General features: G+C 45.6%; 22 non-coding genes across 22 annotated transcripts; all 22 read right to left on the bottom strand.

Moving 5' to 3' along the window:
- Positions 1 to 118: 118 nt before the first annotated feature.
- Positions 119 to 191, bottom strand: Trnav-uac (transfer RNA valine (anticodon UAC)). Its single transcript has one exon. It is a non-coding gene; the product is annotated as a tRNA-Val (tRNA).
- A 126-nt stretch (positions 192 to 317) lies between these two features.
- Positions 318 to 390, bottom strand: Trnav-uac (transfer RNA valine (anticodon UAC)). The gene has a single exon. It is a non-coding gene; the product is annotated as a tRNA-Val (tRNA).
- A 120-nt stretch (positions 391 to 510) lies between these two features.
- Trnav-uac (transfer RNA valine (anticodon UAC)) lies at positions 511 to 583 on the bottom strand. The gene has a single exon. It is a non-coding gene; the product is annotated as a tRNA-Val (tRNA).
- Positions 584 to 709: 126 nt separating this feature from the next.
- Positions 710 to 782, bottom strand: Trnav-uac (transfer RNA valine (anticodon UAC)). Its single transcript has one exon. It is a non-coding gene; the product is annotated as a tRNA-Val (tRNA).
- A 3,652-nt stretch (positions 783 to 4,434) lies between these two features.
- Positions 4,435 to 4,507, bottom strand: Trnav-uac (transfer RNA valine (anticodon UAC)). The gene has a single exon. It is a non-coding gene; the product is annotated as a tRNA-Val (tRNA).
- A 133-nt stretch (positions 4,508 to 4,640) lies between these two features.
- Trnav-uac (transfer RNA valine (anticodon UAC)) lies at positions 4,641 to 4,713 on the bottom strand. The gene has a single exon. It is a non-coding gene; the product is annotated as a tRNA-Val (tRNA).
- A 130-nt stretch (positions 4,714 to 4,843) lies between these two features.
- Trnav-uac (transfer RNA valine (anticodon UAC)) lies at positions 4,844 to 4,916 on the bottom strand. The gene has a single exon. It is a non-coding gene; the product is annotated as a tRNA-Val (tRNA).
- A 4,991-nt stretch (positions 4,917 to 9,907) lies between these two features.
- On the bottom strand, positions 9,908 to 9,980 carry Trnav-uac (transfer RNA valine (anticodon UAC)). Its single transcript has one exon. It is a non-coding gene; the product is annotated as a tRNA-Val (tRNA).
- Positions 9,981 to 10,112: 132 nt separating this feature from the next.
- Positions 10,113 to 10,185, bottom strand: Trnav-uac (transfer RNA valine (anticodon UAC)). Its single transcript has one exon. It is a non-coding gene; the product is annotated as a tRNA-Val (tRNA).
- A 46-nt stretch (positions 10,186 to 10,231) lies between these two features.
- On the bottom strand, positions 10,232 to 10,304 carry Trnav-uac (transfer RNA valine (anticodon UAC)). The gene has a single exon. It is a non-coding gene; the product is annotated as a tRNA-Val (tRNA).
- Positions 10,305 to 10,436: 132 nt separating this feature from the next.
- Positions 10,437 to 10,509, bottom strand: Trnav-uac (transfer RNA valine (anticodon UAC)). The gene has a single exon. It is a non-coding gene; the product is annotated as a tRNA-Val (tRNA).
- A 130-nt stretch (positions 10,510 to 10,639) lies between these two features.
- On the bottom strand, positions 10,640 to 10,712 carry Trnav-uac (transfer RNA valine (anticodon UAC)). Its single transcript has one exon. It is a non-coding gene; the product is annotated as a tRNA-Val (tRNA).
- A 46-nt stretch (positions 10,713 to 10,758) lies between these two features.
- Trnav-uac (transfer RNA valine (anticodon UAC)) lies at positions 10,759 to 10,831 on the bottom strand. Its single transcript has one exon. It is a non-coding gene; the product is annotated as a tRNA-Val (tRNA).
- A 130-nt stretch (positions 10,832 to 10,961) lies between these two features.
- On the bottom strand, positions 10,962 to 11,034 carry Trnav-uac (transfer RNA valine (anticodon UAC)). Its single transcript has one exon. It is a non-coding gene; the product is annotated as a tRNA-Val (tRNA).
- A 130-nt stretch (positions 11,035 to 11,164) lies between these two features.
- Trnav-uac (transfer RNA valine (anticodon UAC)) lies at positions 11,165 to 11,237 on the bottom strand. Its single transcript has one exon. It is a non-coding gene; the product is annotated as a tRNA-Val (tRNA).
- Positions 11,238 to 11,369: 132 nt separating this feature from the next.
- On the bottom strand, positions 11,370 to 11,442 carry Trnav-uac (transfer RNA valine (anticodon UAC)). The gene has a single exon. It is a non-coding gene; the product is annotated as a tRNA-Val (tRNA).
- Positions 11,443 to 11,573: 131 nt separating this feature from the next.
- Positions 11,574 to 11,646, bottom strand: Trnav-uac (transfer RNA valine (anticodon UAC)). The gene has a single exon. It is a non-coding gene; the product is annotated as a tRNA-Val (tRNA).
- Positions 11,647 to 11,777: 131 nt separating this feature from the next.
- On the bottom strand, positions 11,778 to 11,850 carry Trnav-uac (transfer RNA valine (anticodon UAC)). The gene has a single exon. It is a non-coding gene; the product is annotated as a tRNA-Val (tRNA).
- Positions 11,851 to 11,981: 131 nt separating this feature from the next.
- Positions 11,982 to 12,054, bottom strand: Trnav-uac (transfer RNA valine (anticodon UAC)). Its single transcript has one exon. It is a non-coding gene; the product is annotated as a tRNA-Val (tRNA).
- A 131-nt stretch (positions 12,055 to 12,185) lies between these two features.
- Trnav-uac (transfer RNA valine (anticodon UAC)) lies at positions 12,186 to 12,258 on the bottom strand. Its single transcript has one exon. It is a non-coding gene; the product is annotated as a tRNA-Val (tRNA).
- A 130-nt stretch (positions 12,259 to 12,388) lies between these two features.
- Positions 12,389 to 12,461, bottom strand: Trnav-uac (transfer RNA valine (anticodon UAC)). The gene has a single exon. It is a non-coding gene; the product is annotated as a tRNA-Val (tRNA).
- Positions 12,462 to 12,591: 130 nt separating this feature from the next.
- On the bottom strand, positions 12,592 to 12,664 carry Trnav-uac (transfer RNA valine (anticodon UAC)). The gene has a single exon. It is a non-coding gene; the product is annotated as a tRNA-Val (tRNA).
- Between the last annotated feature and the right edge of the window lie 2,425 nt (positions 12,665 to 15,089).

The following is a 15,089-nucleotide window of genomic DNA, read 5'->3' as shown; positions in this document are numbered from 1 at the left end:
AGTACGAGTGGTCGCGTTATGTATAACCATACTTATTGAAAAGGACTGACCTTTCTTCAAAGGAGCCATATTTTTCTCTTTTTATACCTACCTTCTCTGGATACAAAAAAAAGTACACTGCTCTCGCCTGGGATCGAACCAGGGACCTTGCGCGTGTAAAGCGCACGTAATTACCACTACACTACGAGAGCGCAGTACGAGAGGTCGCGTTATGTATAACCATACTTATTGAAAAGAACTGACCTTTCTTCGAAAGAACCATATTTTTCTTTTTTTATACCTACCTTCTCTGGATACAAAAAAAAACAGAAGTACACTGCTCTCGACTGGGATCGAACCGGGGACCTTGCGCGTGTAAAGCGCACGTGATTACCACTACACTACGAGAGCGCAGTACGAGAGGTCGCGTTATGTATAACCATACTTATTGAAAAGGACTGACCTTTCATCAAAGGAGCCATATTTTTCTCTTTTTATACCTACCTTCTCTGGATACAAAAAAAAGTACACTGCTCTCGCCCGGGATCGAACCAGGGACCTTGCGCGTGTAAAGCGCACGTGATTAGCACTACATTACGAGAGCGCAGTACGAGAGGTCGCGTTATGTATAACCATACTTATTGAAAAGAACTGACCTTTCTTCGAAAGAACCATATTTTTCTCTTTTTATACCTACCTTCTCTGGATACAAAAAAAAACAGAAGTACACTGCTCTCGCCTGGGATCGAACCGGGGACCTTGCGCGTGTAAAGCGCACGTGATTACCACTACACTACGAGAGCGCAGTACGAGAGGGCGCGTTATGTATAACCATACTTATTGAAAAGGACTGACCTTTCTTCAAAGGAGCCATATTTTTCTCTTTTTATACCTACCTTCTCTGGATACAAAAAAAAAAACAAAAGAAAAGTACACTGCTCTCGCCTGGGATCGAACCAGGGACCTTGCGCGCGTAAAGTGCACGTGATTACCACTACTTTTTTTTTTCTTTATTACCTGGCTTTGGTACAAACACATTACACAGACAACATTGTTATAAACCTACCCTATGTACACTGTACATGAGGACAAAAATTTCAACCGGCAAAGTGCCGGTATCGTCAGTTTAAAATTCAGGCAAAGTGACAAGTGGCTCTACTCTTGAGAGCCACTCGGGCGGTTCCGGTGCCGTTTTATGTATCTCGATGAACCAGTGTACACTCTCTCTGAAATAAGCTCGGGCAGGCCGCGCATCCTTGTCAAAATGCTGACCTGCCATTCTCGAGCGCCACAAAGAGTGGAGGCCCATGAGCATGATTGCGTCAAATGGAACGCCATCTTCGTTCTGTACACTCAGGAATCGAATGCCGTACGGGTACAAGGGAAATTCTTTCTTAATTGCTCTCTGCAACACATCCCAGAAATAAACCCCCCTCCCAACAATGTAAAAAAACATGATCTATTGTTTCCGGTAACTTGCATATTATACAATGCGTGCCCCAAGGCAAAAAACACCCCTTTCCATCTAAAAAAGTTTTCACTGGCAATGTTCCCGAATGCAGCTTAAAGAAAAATGTTTTCGTTCCAGGCTGCACGTGCATTTTTTTAACTCTCTTTAAAACATTGCTGCCTGGGCCTCCCTCGTACAATGACCTGTACAACGGCACAGGCAACACAACATCACAAAGAGCAAAGTAAAGTTCCTTTCGTTTCACATTGGCAAGATATTCTCTCGAAAACCGTACGCTAAGAAATCTGACACTCGACACTATTTCTTTATAAAAGCCACCAATCCCTCCTACACACTCTTCAGTTGAGACAACATACTCAGGCAGCAGTCTACCTAGTCGCAATTGGCATATGGTGCGCAGGAAAGGATCGGTGACATCTCTAAAGAACAAAAACCGGTTAACCAGCTGACGGAAGAAGAGGTGACCCAGTCCGAGCCCTCCGTCTTTTACCCGTCGGAACAAGTTGGTACGGCTGCACCGTTCCCACCCAGAAGCCCAGACAAAAGTGGCAAATATCCTGTGGAACTTTTGCACGTTAGTCCGTGAGCAATGCAGCACTTGCATAACGTACCAGAGCTTGCTTATGAAAAACAGGTTGCAAATAGTGGCTCTGGCAAAGATCGATAGGGCACCTGATTTCCACTTCTCTGCTTTCTCCCGTGTGTCCTTAGCCTGACTTTTCCAATAGTGATCGCTGTCGCGATAACACTCCAGCGGGACGCCCAAGTACTTGCCCGGGGTCGTCACCCAGGGCACGTTAGCAAAGTGGTCAGGTTTCGTTGGCCACGATCCGTGCCAGAGCCCTAGGCACTTGGACCAGTTAACACCGCTTCCTGTAGCTTGGCTGAAATCACGCACAGTTTTGACAGCCTGTTCTATACTCTGTTTATCCTTTGTGAAAACGGCTACATCATCTGCATACGCCAGCAGCTTGACTTCGGCTGCGTGTAATCGGAACCCATTGATTTTATTGTTGTTGATTACCTTCAAGCACAATGTTTCAATATAAATACAAAATAACAGGGGGCTGAAGGGGCAACCCTGACGAACCGAACGTTGCACACTAATGGGGGCCCCCACACTCTTATTCACTATCAACCTGGTCGTGCAGTTTCGGTACGCCAGGGCCACTCCCTCGCAGATGACAGAACCGACATTAGCATGATTTAAAACAGCAAACAAAATTTTGTGATCAACACAATCAAAAGCCTTTTCCAGATCAATCTGCAATATGGCAACCTGCTCATATGAAAAATCGCAATATTCCAGTATGCTCCGCGCTTTATGGATATTTAGGACAATAGATCGCCCTTTGATGCCACATGTCTGGTGAGGCCCGACGATGTCCTTTATGACTGTCTGCAATCTTCGAGCCAATACTTTCATATATATTTTATACTCAACGTTGGTTAGGGCTATGGGTCGATAGGCTGTTACGGATCTGAGTTTATGTACATCCTCGGTCTTGGGTATGAGAACAGTGTGGGAAGACCTGTATGATGGAGGCAATGTGTTCAATTTATACGCTTCATTAAATATAACTGTCAGAATCGGGATTATTTCATGTTTAAACATTTTATAAAACGCGGCAGTGAATCCATCCGGTCCTGGGGACTTTCCAGGATTTAACTTGTCTATAGCATGCTCCACTTCGGCCACTGTTATTGCACGCTCCAAACTTTCCTTCCTTTCGTCGTCCAGACAGGGTAAACCAGACAGAAATTCATTTTTGAAGCTTTCAAAGTCTACGTTTTGCAATGCGAACAGCGCCTGATAATATTCTGTGAAAGCTCTTTTTATGCCCTCTGTGTCTTTTGATAAGGTACCACCCCATTCGATTTCGTGTATGTGGTTCCTTTCGGCGCGTGCCTTTTCTAAGCATAGCGCACGTTTCGTTGGCGTTTCGCCTGCAGCGGTGTCCTCTGCCCTTGCCCTCACAAGCGCACCCCGATAACGCTCTTCGTCCAGTTGCTCTATCTTTTGCTTCAGTTTTCTAATGTCTTCAATCCATTTTCCCGGGGCTCGGCATTCCTGCTTGAGTAGCTTATCAAGCAGCGCTTTTAATTCAGTCTCTTTCCGTTTCTCGCTATACCGAATGCTCGTAGCCCTGTTAATTGCTTTTAATTTTAATGTTTCTTTAAGCAGCTCCCATTGTTGCCAAACGTGCAGGCTTTTGCTAGGATCTAATTTGCCAATTTCCTCCATTACTGTCGAATTGTATTCTTCGTCCTCCAGAAGCTTGCTATTTAATTTCCAGGTTTCCCACGAAAACGAGTTACTTCTCTTGGTAATTCCGATAGAGCACTGGACTAAGCAATGATCAGAAAAGGACACCGGGACTACCTCGTAACTAGCACATTCAGGAAGTATGCCGACCGATACATAAATGCGGTCGAGTCGTGCATAGCTAGGGCCTTCGAAGCGCGTGTACTTCAATACACCCGAACATTGAAAACTTTCGGCAACGTCCTCGAGGTCCCACTTCTCGACGATTCTCATCAACATATCCGTGCTCTGATCTCTAAAAGACCGAGCGCTCGTTTTGTCATGGGAACTGAGGACACAGTTAAAATCCCCTAACAATACTAACTTTCTTCCTGAACTTAGCCGTTGTTCGAGGCCACAAAAGAACAAGGCCCTATCTTCAACTTTGTTGGGCACATATGCACATACGACACGCCATTCGGTGTTGTACATTGAAAAGTCAAGAAAGGCACACCGGCCTGACGCACACGAAAAATGAGCGTTCACTTGAAGCCCTGGCAACTTCTTGCGCGCGTAAAGTGCACGTGATTACCACTACACTACAAGAGCGCAGTACGAGAGGGCGCGTTATGTATAACCATACTTATTGAAAAGGACTGACCTTTCTTCAAAGGAGCCATATTTTTCTCTTTTTATACCTACCTTCTCTGGATACAAAAAAAACAAAAGAAAAGTACACTGCTCTCGCCTGGGATCGAACCAGGGACCTTGCGCGTGTAAAGCGCACGTGATTACCACTACACTACGAGAGCGCAGCACGAGAGGTCGCGTTATGTATAACCATAGTTATTGAAGAAGACTGACCTTTCTTCAAAGGAGCCATATATTTCTCTTTTTATACCTACCTTCGCTTCATACAAAAAAAAAACAAAAATAAAAGTACACTGCTCTCGCCTGGGATCGAACCAGGGACCTTGCGCGTGTAAAGCGCACGTGATTACCACTACACTACGAGAGCGCAGCACGAGAGGTCGCGTTATGTATAACCATAGTTATTGAAGAAGACTGACCTTTCTTCAAAGGAGCCATATTTTTCTCTTTTTATACCTACCTTCGCTTCATACAAAAAAACAAAAATAAAAGTACACTGCTCTCGCCTGGGATCGAACCAGGGACCTTGCGCGTGTAAAGCGCACGTGATTACCACTACACTACGAGAGCTTTTTTTTTTTCTTTATTGCCTGTAATCAGCAGTACATGAGAGCATCAACATAAACAACATATGTACACAACTAAGTGGAATGCTTATCCATTACAAATAAATAAATAACTGCCACCTGTCAAATCGGAACAGGCGTTGTTTAGAATTCCTTAAGATTGGCCAGGGGTTCTATTCTGGCCAGCCATGGTGGCGGACACTCTTGTGCAGCCATCACATCAAGAAAACGAGTTACTTGTTCTCGAAAATACACATGGACTGGTCTTCTATCGGGATCACAATAGAAGCCTGCCATGCGTGAGCGCCATATACAGTAGAGGCCAGTTACCATTATCTGATCGAAAGGTGTTCCGTCCTCATCTCCTATCGGCAAATATCTGATGCCGTGGGGGTCAAGTGGAAATTCTTTCTTTACTGTTCGCTGTAAAATGTCCCAAAAATACACTCCCTCCCAGCAGTGTAAGAATACGTGGTCTATTGTCTCAGGTTGTTTGCATATGATACATTGCGATCCCCATGGCATGTAAAAGCCCCTTTCTTCTAAAAGGTTGCAACTGAAAGTGTACCTGTGTGCAGTTTGAAAAAGAAACTTTTGATACCTGGCGACATCTGCATTCTTTTGACACGTTTGAGAACATTCTGACCTGGACCTCGACTGTATATCGCCCTGTACAGCGGCGGGGGAAAAAGGCTGTCCAATACATCATTGCGCAGCTTTTTCCTTGTGACCGTAAACAGGTATTCTTTCGAATAACGTACAGCAAGGAAACGAACACTGAATACAATTTCTCGGTAAAAACCGAACACTGCCGCCGGCACACTTTGAGAACATACAATTAATTCTGGCAACAAATGCGCGAGCCTCACTTTACAGACTGTTTGCAGAAATGGGTCCTCGTTGTCGCGGAAGAATAGGAACCGTCCAACTAGTTGCCTCACAAACAGGTGGGCCAGCCCTAACCCTCCATCTTTCACCCTTCTGAACAAATTGTTGCGACTACATCTGTCCCATCCGGAACCCCACACAAACACGGCAAACACTCTGTGCAATTTCTGCACATTCACCCTATTACAGAAAATGAATTGCATAACATACCATAGCCTAGCAACGAAAAACAAGTTGCAGATAGTAGCCCTGGCAAATACTGAAAAGTGCTTAGCTTTCCAAGCTTCAGCCTTCTCTTTAGCAGTTCTATGCTCGTCCTGCCAGTATTCGTCACTTTGTAAGCTTGAAGCGGTGCGCCTAAGTACCTTGCTGGCACTGTCGACCACTTGACATTGGCAAATATAGCAGGGGTTTCAGGCCATTCCCCATGCCAAATACCGAGGCATTTGCTCCAGTTCACTCTACTGCCAGTGATTTCACCGAAGTTTTTAACAACATTTATCGTTTGCAAAACACTCTGCTTGTCTTTACAACACACGGCTACGTCATCAGCATAGGCCAGGAGTTTGACTTCTGTCGCTTGCATTGTAAATCCTTGAATACATTTGTTCTCAATCACTGCCAAACACAGACACTCTAGATAAATACAGAACAAAAGTGGGCTGGCTGGGCAGCCCTGACGCACAGAACGTTGTATGCTGATGGGGGCCCCCAGTGACTTGTTAATTATGAGCTTAGTGGTGCTGTTCCGGTACGCCATGGCTATCCCGTCAGCAATTATGGACCCGACGTTTATATGCTCAAGAATGGCTCTTAGAATAATATGAGCAACACAATCAAAGGCCTTCTCCAAATCAAGTTGGAGAATTGCGACTCGCTCCCTCAACGCGTCACAGCATTCCAGAATCGATCTCCTTATGTGTATGTTGGTGTTCATGGTACGTCCTTTGATGCCGCATGTTTGGTGCCTGCCTACGATGGTTTTCATTACTGATTGTAACCTGTCTGCGATTATCTTCATGAATATTTTGTAATCGCTCTTCGTAAGCGATATTGGTCTGTACGACGTAACATGTTTCAGTTTCGCAGGCTGATCTGACTTGGGGATGAGCACGGTGTGCGCTTCCCCGAAAGAATAAGGCAGTGCGTTTACTTCATACGCTTTGTTAAACACGTCCGCGAGCAAGGGCGCTAACTCTGACTTAAACTGTTTATAAAAGGCAGCACTTAGGCCGTCTGGACCGGGCGACTTTCCTATTTTTAAGTTGTCGATTGCTTTTTTCAACTTCGTGGACTGATATCGGTGCCTCTAGCCTGTTCTTCGTATCATCGTTGAGTTGCGGCATACGTCCCAAAAAGGCAGATCTAAAAGCGTCTACGTCAACAGCTCTCGATGCATAAAGTTGTTGGAAGTGCTCGAAAAACGCATGTGCTATACCGTCACAGTCAGTTATTTCGTGACAATCTATTTCTATTGCGTCTATATGGTTGCGCCGCGCATGCGACTTTTCCAGCCCGAGCGCGCGTTTAGTTGGCGCCTCATCTGCTGTCAGTGCCTCGGCCCTAGCGCGAATAATCGCTCCCCGATATCGCTCTTCATCGCAGAGCTCCAATTTCGCTTTAATGCTGCGCAAGTCATCTTTGTAAACGCCCGGTTGGCTGCTTTCTAAAGCCGTTAATTTTTCCAATACCGTCCTTAGTTCTTTCTCTTTAGCTCTTTCTTCCTGCCTTACTTTATATGATCGTTCGATGGCGGTTAACTTAACTCGCTGTTTGAAATGTTCCCACCTTTCAGCGATTTGCACCTTGTTATTTTCTACTTCTTTCAAGTGTTTCTGCACGTTGCTTAGAAAAAGCTCGTCCTTTAACAATTTGGAATTCATTTTCCACATCTCCCACGTGAAGGTGTTGCGTTTTCTTTTGTGTCCGATACATGTCTTTACCAAACAATGATCTGTAAATGAAAGAGGCGTCACTGCGTAGCTGCGGCACAGGGGCATCACGTCTAGAGACACGTACATCCTGTCCAGACGAGCGTGACTATTGCCCTGAAAGTGCGTGTATTGAACATCGCGTGTTCCGACTAGGCATTCAGCCACGCCGTCTAAGTCACACTCTGCCAATAATTCATTGAGTGCATGGCAGCTTTTATCATTTGTTCTCCTGCCTGTTCTGTCTCGATCTCTGAGTACACAGTTAAAATCTCCTAGAATAATAACTTTTCTCTGCATGCAGATGTGCGTTTTTAGGGAGGACAAAAACTGAGTGCGTTCATCACAACTGTTCGGTGAATATACACACAAAACTCGCCACATAACATCACAAACAGTAAAGTCAATGTACACTAGTCTGCCCGAAGGACACGAATAATAATTTTCGATAGATAGCCCGGGCATTTTCCTCATAAATAAAATAACGCCCGCTGACGTTCCTTTAGCGTGGCTCACTACCGCGTAGTACATCGACGTAAACCTTAGCAACATGCCCCGGGTCTCCTCCTCCCCTTCGACCTTTGTCTCCTGCACGGCTAAAACATCGAGGTCTTGGTCCACCATCATCCTGTACACTTGACTTTGTTTACGCTTGGCGGCCAGACCTCTCACGTTTAGCGTGCCTAAGCTAAGCGTCGGGTAGGTTGCCATTGCTAGAACGGGACAGAGAAAGAGAGGCCCGGAGCTCGGTGCTCACCACCACGTCTAGCCTGTGGCTAGACGTCTCCGGGACCATCCGTTGGTCTGGCGTGGTCCGTGGTCTGTTGTGGCTTGTCGCCACCCTTTCTATCTCGCGGGATGTTTGGGCGGGGCCTGATGCTGGTCCTTCTCGTCACAGTTGTCTTTGCAGGCGGCCCGTCGGCGTGGCTCTCAGTAGTTTTCTCGTCGGTAGTGTCCAACGGTCTTTTGGAAGAAGCGTGGCCACTTGTATCCGTATCGTCGCTGCTCTGGGACGGGTTCCCTCCCTCTGGTCCGTGCGTGGCATCGTCGACTAAAGGGCGGTTTTCCCTTTCTTCTGCATGACTCAGTGTCGCCCGGTCTTTCTTTTCGGAGGTTACAGGTTCACCTTCCGCACCTCCCTCTGTCTTCGACGTCTCCGCCACGTCGCTGGCGGTCTCCTGGACCCCAGCCCCCTTGGCGGCGTCCTCGGCTTCAGCAGCATCCATTCTCAACTCCATGTGTATTTCACTCGCTGGTGGCCCCACGGCTGCGGCGTAGGTGCGTACGCACTGGTCTTCAGAGTGCCCAAAGATTCGGCATCGCGAACATCGCGGCACCTTGCACTCGCGCCGGACGTGGCCGTCTCCCTTGCACCGTAGGCACTGCATAGGCCGTCCCGGAGCCACAACAAGGGCCAGTTCACCTGCAACTCGGATTTGGTGCGGCAGGTCGTCGACTTTCAATCCGCTCTTCAGTTTCAAGAGTACCGTCCGTGACGTCGAATCCTTGTCACCGACGCCTCTGACGCGCCAACGTTCTCGCGTCACTTCAATGACTTTGCCGAAGGCTGCCAGCGCTGTTTTTACATCTTCGTCCGCCACCCAATACAGGAGCCAATGAAGGCGGAGACGTACCTGCTGGTCTTGAGGGTCGACGACGACGCAGCGACGCCCCTTCACGTTGAGCTCCTTGAATGCCAGCAATTTCTTTACCGCGTCGTCGCTCGAAAAGGTGACCGCCCATACGTGGTTGATCTGGTATGCCCAAAGGGCCACGACCTCCGGCAACAATCCAGTCGCGTCGAGCGCGTCGCGGAAATCTTCGACCCTGTAGGGCCTTGCTCGCACGTCGCCATGCAAAAACACAGTGTTCTTTACGACATGTCCCTTCGGCAAAGGTGGCAAAATAAACTGATAATTCGCTTCCTCGTTATCATCGATAAGCCTGTTACCGCGGCTTGGTGCCGCAAAAGCTGCTCCGTCGGAGCCCATGATTCACCCGTCCGAACAGCTCGGCTGCCGGAAGTAGAATCACACTACGAGAGCGCAGCACGAGAGGCCGCGTTATGTATAACCATAGTTATTGAAAAGGACTGACCTTTCTTCAAAGGAGCCATATATTTCTCTTTTTATACCTACCTTCGCTGGATACAAAAAAAACAAAAATAAAAGTACACTGCTGTCGCCTGGGATCGAACCAGGGACCTTGCGCGTGTAAAGCGCACGTGATTACCACTACACTACGAGAGCGCAGTACGAGAGGTCGCGTTATGTATAACCATAGTTATTGAAGAAGACTGACCTTTCTTCAGAGGAGCCATATTTTTCTCTTTTTACACCTACATTCGCTGGATACAAAAAAAAACAAAAATAAAAGAACACTGCTCTCGCCTGGGATCGAACCAGGGACCTTGCGCGTGTAAAGCGCACATGATTACCACTACACTACGAGAGCGCGGTACGAGAGGTCGCGTTATGTATAACCACAGTTATTGAAACACTGCTCTCGCCTGGGATCGAACCAGGGACCTTGCGCGTGTAAAGCGCACGTGATTACCACTACACTACGAGAGCGCAGTACGAGAGGCCGCGTTATGTATAACCATAGTTATTGAAAAGGACTGACCTTTCTTCAAAGGAGCCATATATTTCTCTTTTTATACCTACCTTCGCTGGATACAAAAAAAAACAAAAATAAAAGTACACTGCTCTCGCCTGGGATCGAACCAGGGACTTTGCGCGTGTAAAGCGCACGTGATTACCACTACACTACGAGAGCGCAGCACGAGAGGTCGCGTTATGTATAACCATACTTATTGAAAAGGACTGACCTTTCTTCAAAGGAGCCATATTTTTCTCTTTTTATACCTACCTTCGCTGGATACAAAAAAACAAAAATAAAAGTACACTGCTCTCGCCTGGGATCGAACCAGGGACCTTGCGCGTGTAAAGCGCACGTGATTACCACTACACTACGAGAGCGCGGTACGAGAGGTCGCGTTATGTATAACCACAGTTATTGAAACACTGCTCTCGCCTGGGATCGAACCAGGGACCTTGCGCGTGTAAAGCGCACGTGATTACCACTACACTACGAGAGCGCAGTACGAGAGGCCGCGTTATGTATAACCATAGTTATTGAAAAGGACTGACCTTTCTTCAAAGGAGCCATATTTTTCTCTTTTTATACCTACCTTCGCTGGATACAAAAAAACAAAAATAAAAGTACACTGCTCTCGCCTGGGATCGAACCAGGGACCTTGCGCGTGTAAAGCGCACGTGATTACCACTACACTACGAGAGCGCAGCACGAGAGGCCGCGTTATGTATAACAATAGTTATTGAAAAGGACTGACCTTTCTTCAAAGGAGCCATATTTTTCTCTTTTTATACCTACCTTCGCTGGATACAAAAAAACGAAAATAAAAGTACACTGCTCTCGCCTGGGATCGAACCAGGGACCTTGCGCGTGTAAAGCGCACGTGATTACCACTACACTACGAGAGCGCAGTACGAGAGGTCGCGGTATGTATAACCATAGTTATTGAAGAAGACTGACCTTTCTTCAAAGGAGCCATATTTTTCTCTTTTTATACCTACCTTCGCTGGATACAAAAAAAAACAAAAATAAAAGTACACTGCTCTCGCCTGGGATCGAACCAGGGACCTTGCGCGTGTAAAGCGCACGTGATTACCACTACACTACGAGAGCGCAGTACGAGAGGCCGCGTTATGTATAACCATAGTAATTGAAAAGGACTGACCTTTCTTCAAAGGAGCCATATTTTTCTCTTTTTATACCTACCTTCGCTGGATACAAAAAAAACGAAAATAAAAGTACACTGCTCTCGCCTGGGATCGAACCAGGGACCTTGCGCGTGTAAAGCGCACGTGATTACCACTACACTACGAGAGCGCAGTACGAGAGGCCGCGTTAGGTATAACCATAGTTATTGAAGAAGACTGACCTTTCTTCAAAGGAGCCATATTTTTCTCTTTTTATACCTACCTTCGCTGGATACAAAAAAAACAAAAATAAAAGTACACTGCTCTCGCCTGGGATCGATCCAGGGACCTTGCCCGTGTAAAGCGCACGTGATTACCACTACACTACGAGAGCGCAGTACGAGAGGCCGCGTTATGTATAACCATAGTAATTGAAAAGGACTGACCTTTCTTGAAAGGAGCCATATTTTTCTCTTTTTATACCTACCTTCGCTGGATACAAAAAAAACGAAAATAAAAGTACACAGCTCTCGCCTGGGATCGAACCAGGGACCTTGCGCGTGTAAAGCGCACGTGATTACCACAACACTACGAGAGCGCAGTACGAGAGGCCGCGTTATGTATAACCATAGTAATTGAAAAGGACTGACCTTTCTTCAAAGGAGCCATATTTTTCTCTTTTTATACCTACCTTCGCTGGATACAAAAAAAACAAAAATAAAAGTACACTGCTCTCGCCTGGGATCGAACCAGGGACCTTGCGCGTGTAAAGCGCACGTGATTACCACTACACTACGAGAGCGCAGCACGAGAGGCCGCGTTATGTATAACCATAGTTATTGAAAAGGACTGACCTTTCTTCAAAGGAGCCATATTTTTCTCTTTTTATACCTACCTTCGCTGGATACAAAAAAACGAAAATAAAAGTACACTGCTCTCGCCTGGGATCGAACCAGGGACCTTGCGCGTGTAAAGCGCACGTGATTACCACTACACTACGAGAGCGCAGCACGAGAGGCCGCGTTATGTATAACCATACTTATTGAAAAGGACTGACCTTTCTTCAAAGGAGCCAAATATTTCTCTTTTTATACCTACCTTCGCTGGATAAAAAAAAACGAAAATAAAAGTACACTGCTCTCGCCTGGGATCGAACCAGGGACCTTGCGCGTGTAAAGCGCACGTGATTACCACTACACTACGAGAGTTTTTTTTTTTTTTTTTCTTTATTGCCTGGTTTATTAGCACAAATTACAGAACACAGCGCACAAGAATTCATATCTCTGAATTCATCATTTCACAAGACACTTATATGTACATTCTAAAAAAAACGGGACCGACAGCTTGTCCCGTGTTGCATAGTCAGAAATATTTCGCTGTCAGCAATCTGTCAAGTGTGGGTAACCAGTGAGGTGGCTCGTGCAGTTCACGTAACACACTTCTAACATATAACAGATATTCATGTAAATACACCTTAGCAGGTTTTGGATCTTCGTGTTCATGTCTATAATCCATTCTAGTTTTCCACATGCTATGCATAGCAATAAGCATTATCAGATCACATGGCACGTCATCTGTTGGCTCCCATGGCAAGAAGCGAATACCGAATGGCGTGAGCTGAAAGTCTTTCTTTATCGTCCTTTGAAGGACGTCCCACAGGAACACTGAGTCATAGCAGTCTAAAAAGATGTGCTCGATTGTTTCGGGCTTCCTGCAAATCATACAGTTAACACCCCAAGGCAAATAAAACCCTTTATCTTTGAGCCATGGTTTAACAGGGAGCGTGCCTGTGTGCAACAAGAAAAGGAACGTCTTAGTTGATGCTCTAATAGGCATTCTATTTACGCGTTTAAACACATTCTTATTTCGTCCTGCTACATACACTTTACGGTATAAAGGTACAGGGCACATAATATCAACTAAATCCTTATACAGTTGTTTTTTTGTTACTGAGGCCAAGTAATCAAAAGAAAAATGCACTTGAAGAAACTGAAAAGCATACACAGCTTCTCTCAAAAAACCCTTCACCACCCCGCAGTGCGAGCCATATGACGATAAAACATATTCCGGTAATTTGTCCCGCAATCGTACTTGCATCACAGCGCGTAAGAAACCATCACTCTGATCTCTTAAATAAAAAAACCGCAAAACAATCTGTTTGAGGAACAAGTGCGACAGCCCAAGTCCCCCTTTCTTTACCTTATGAAAAATGTTAACTCTGCCAGTACGCTCCCACGTAGATCCCCATATAAATACGGCAAATATTCGGTGCAACCTTTGAACGCATGCTCGTGACATACATAATACTTGCAGCATGTAAAAGACTTTCGCTACGAGAAACACATTACAAACTGCTGCGCGTGCAAAGATCGAAAAATCTCGCCCTCCCCACTTAGTCGTTTTTGTCTTAACATGCTCGGTTTCCGTGGCCCATTGCTCAGTGGTTTCCTGATAATACTGCAAAGGAACTCCAAGATACTTGGACGGCGTACTTGTAAATGTGATCCCCTGTATTATTTCTGGTTTTTCATTCCACTCGCCATGCCAGAAACCTTGACACTTGTGCCAGCTGATTGCGCTTCCGGTGAGACTGCAGAAGGTTCGTGCATCCCTTATAGCCTCCTCTACACTCTTTTCATTTTGACAGAATATCGCGATATCATCAGCATACGCTAACACTTTTATTTCATGTGACAAGAACTGATATCCTGTTATCTTTGTATTGTTCAACACTTTCAGGCAAAAGGGTTCCAAGTATATTGCGAACAATAGAGCAGAACAAGGGCATCCTTGGCGCACACTAGATTTCACTTGTATGTCCGCGCTAAGTTTTTTGTTTATTACTAGTTTGGCAGAGCAGTTCTTGTATGCCATTTTCACCCCGTTAGCTATTACCGCGCCTACACTAATGTGATCAAGCAATGCAAATAGTATTTCATGACTTACTCTGTCGAAAGCTTTTTCTAAGTCTAACTGTAGCATTGCTGTACGTCCACCGGACGCATCACAACATTCCAAAATTGTTCTTGCCGTATGAATATTATTAAAGATGCTTCTTCCTTTAATTCCGCACGTTTGGTGCGAACCGACAACACTGGTAATCACTGTTTGAAGTCTTTTTGCCAAAACTTTCATGTATACCTTATAGTCTACATTTGTGAGACTAATGGGCCTATAGTTTTCCACCGATTGCAATTTTTCAGCGTCTTCAGTCTTTGGAATGAGTATTACATGACTTGTTCGAAACGATAGAGGGAGTTGCTTCACATCATATGCCTCCATTAAAACGCGATGTAGCATCTCTGACATTTCTTCTTTGAAGGTTTTGTAAAACCCTGCCCCTATGCCATCGGGTCCAGGTGACTTGCCCGTCTTAAGGTCATCAATTGCTTGGCCAATTTCCCCTATCGTAATCGGCATCTCAAGACTCTCCTTAACATCATCCTCTAGCTTTGGCATCAGGGTTAAAAACTCTCTTATAAATGAATCTTTAACTTTCATTTCTGAGCCCAACAATTTTCGATACCTTTCAAGAAATGCCATTTCGATAAAATCCTGCTCGGAAGAAAGCACACCTTCGTATTGGATTCCTTTAATATCTTTTTTAGTTGCATATCGCTTTTCTTCCGCAAG

This window comes from Rhipicephalus sanguineus, chromosome 1, assembly GCF_013339695.2.
Source record: "Rhipicephalus sanguineus isolate Rsan-2018 chromosome 1, BIME_Rsan_1.4, whole genome shotgun sequence".
NCBI lineage: Eukaryota > Metazoa > Arthropoda > Arachnida > Ixodida > Ixodidae > Rhipicephalus > Rhipicephalus sanguineus.
This window is presented reverse-complemented; position numbering and strand designations above follow the sequence as displayed.